Below are 3,011 nucleotides of genomic sequence, written 5' to 3' on the forward strand. Positions count from 1 at the left end.
CCTGCAACATAGGTAGATTTCTAACAAAAGGTGCTCAGGAATAAAAAGAAGAAACTGAATGAGGTCTACAGCCCAGTGTATTTAGGTTAAAAAAAAAAAACAGTTAAAACAATAACACTACATATTTTACAAGGATATACACAAATTCAAGGTTATAGATCAAACACCTTAGCATAATTTCCTGTGGGGAGAGGTGAATGGAAGTGGAAAATGGGGTTAAAAGAATAAGCAAGTAAAATGTGAATGGAGCCCTACAGCAATAATAGTGTGACTTGAATAGAAGAGTATAAGGAATTCAACCCTTACACTTGAGAGGGATGTGTGGTAAACTAACAAACGTGCATTAATGCAAAGGGTTATAAAAGGTACCCTGCTCAATTCTGTCATTGACTTTGTCTATGGTTTGATACGTTTTCCTTACAGACGTGATTACAGGAGAGTGCTTAATAAACTGGGCTCAGGCATGAGTCAGTCCTTAGTCTAAGCCCTTCCTCCACATAATTATTAACTGCATTCTTTAGGGCAAGTTAGCTTCTTAGACTTCTAGTCAATTTTCTCATCTATAATCTGGTGCCAATGATACTATAGAGTTTTCTGAATGCTGCATGGGAGATGAGATACATAAAGTACTTAGTGTAGTGTCTGGCATGAATAATTGTCCAATATATGGTAGTAGTAGTTGTTATCATCATTCTAGAAACTTGGGTAACTCTCTGTTACTCACTTGATTTGTGTGATTTGTGTCCTTTTAAAAATCATTTTAATCAATAATTGGGATGAAATAATGATGCCATCCTTATTAAGCTGGGAGACCACAGAAGTCAAGAGGGCAGAGCTAGACGGAAACCCACAAGCTGAAATGAACTGATGTTTCCCTGGCTGGTCACTGAGATGGAGTCAGTGGCTTGGCAAAGCATCCAAAGAGCCTGCCTCTGTACTCTCTGCGGCGTGTGATGGAGAGGTTAGAATTTGGAACCTGACTAAATGAAATGTGTTCATATGGTACAAGCACATGAAGATTTTGTATAAGGAATAGGCACTTGTTTTGTGGAACTTTTTTTTTCTTTTTACTGTTGGTAGTTAAAAAACTCTGAAGCAATGGAAAATGGGTGGACCAAACTATGAAGAAGAGGAGGAATTGTTGCACACAGTATTAGGAAAGACAGGATATACAGGAATTGATCATCACTGGAAAGAAGTTGTTTTTGCCACATGTGGATAGCAAGTAGACGTTTAGGATAAACAGAGTCAACCCTATATGTTCAATGACTTGGGGATTTGATGGTATAAACAGTGTTAACTTTAACCTAATGGAAACATTTCTCTTGGGAAGCTGTGCTTCTCACAGGAATATACTGTTTGACATGAGGTAAGCTATTTCTCTGAAAAAGATCATCTTGGATATGAGAACCAATACAATCTGCTGAAGCCCTATGGAAGCTTTCATTCTTACTGGAGCAAATGAAGATGACGACTTATATACTTTTAATATGTATGCTCTCAACAGGCCTGTAATTGTACATGTGGTTCATGTATCTGTGGGGCATGATGTGGATTACTCTACCGCTGGGAAATCATTTGTGTCTGCTAGTTTTGATAAATCCATATGAACCGTACCTGTGGACAAAAGTCTATCTCACACAGAGAATGCAACATGTTATCTGTGGGACCTCCCTGGTTAAGAAGCTGCACTTCCAGTGCAGGAGGTGTGGGTTTGATCCCTGGTCAGGGAATTAAGATCCCATATACAGCTAGGTGGGGCCCAAAACAAAACAAAAAACCATGTTATCCATGTAAAATGCACTTTTGACAGCAAGTACTGGACATCATATATGGATATAATGAAATAAACATTCATCTATGAAAAACTAATGCTTCTGAAAAGTTGGGTGTGCTTACACCTTGAGAAAATACAGCCACAGATTATAACCAGAAATTAAAGGAGAAATTTCAACATCATCCTCACATGAAGCATGTCCCTTATCACTGACATCTACCAAAACCTATTTACAGTCAGATTTAGGAACAGCACATCATGAAAGAAGCTTGTCAATGAAAGGAACTAAATAGTATCAAACATAGAAAGCCTGGATCTATGCAGCTTGTGTCAGAGAAAAAAACACACAGTGGCAGTTGTGAAATAATATTTGGTATTCCAACCGATATTGATGTGTAATTATTTGCTATGTTTTGATTTGTAAACTCTACAAATAAAACTAATGGCTCTAGTTAAAAAAAAAATGAAATAAACTTAATTGATGTTACCAAGATAATAAATAACAGGGATTAACATACAATTGAATAGCATGGCAAATCCAGAGTGATGAGAGCTGAGTAAAAGCCTCATGTAAAAGACCCCAAGGATTTTCAGCCAATATGAATCCACAGAGCAATGATGCTGTTGAACAAGTCAACGTGATCTTAGATCACATTGGTAGAACTGGACCAGATGTGGTCCAGAGTCTGGGAGAGTCTCGCTCCCAGACATATGCATATGTTATATACTCCTGGAAACAGTTCTCAGCTCTGGGGATCAGACTTTGAGAGGAAGGATAACTAACCAAAGAATATTTGGAAGAGAGTGACTGGAGAAGGCAGAAGGACTAGAAACTACCAAATGCAGAACCACTGAAAACATTGAAGGGACTGTGCTGAGAGAAGGAAGGTCCTGGGTAGGAAACAAAACTGTCCTCAAAATTATTTAGGTGTTAGGCCTGCCTGCTCGGACCAGCTGCCTGAAATCAGTGAGGGGATGTTTCACGGGGAAGATCTCAGCAAACATAACCACTACGTTTCTGCTAGCCAGAACTGACTGAAGAGAAGAGGGCAGACTTGCAGGATGTGGAACCCATTTCTGGACGCACTTACACAGAATCCAACAATTCCTTCATCTAGGAATGTCGTCCAGGAGACTCTTGGACAGGTAGAGAATCACACTGAAAAACTCCAAAGCCTTCCACTTCTGTTTTCTGAGACTCAATTATTCATTTTCAAAGACTTATCACCTGCTG

At 38.9% G+C, this 3,011-nt stretch overlaps 1 pseudogene; it reads left to right on the forward strand.

Annotated features, from left to right (window-relative positions):
- Positions 1-869: 869 nt before the first annotated feature.
- LOC110130252 (DDB1- and CUL4-associated factor 13 pseudogene) lies at positions 870-2,176 on the forward strand (annotated as a pseudogene).
- The last annotated feature ends 835 nt before the right edge of the window (positions 2,177-3,011 follow it).

This window comes from Odocoileus virginianus, chromosome 34 (assembly GCF_023699985.2).
Source record: "Odocoileus virginianus isolate 20LAN1187 ecotype Illinois chromosome 34, Ovbor_1.2, whole genome shotgun sequence".
In the NCBI taxonomy this organism is placed as follows: domain Eukaryota; kingdom Metazoa; phylum Chordata; class Mammalia; order Artiodactyla; family Cervidae; genus Odocoileus; species Odocoileus virginianus.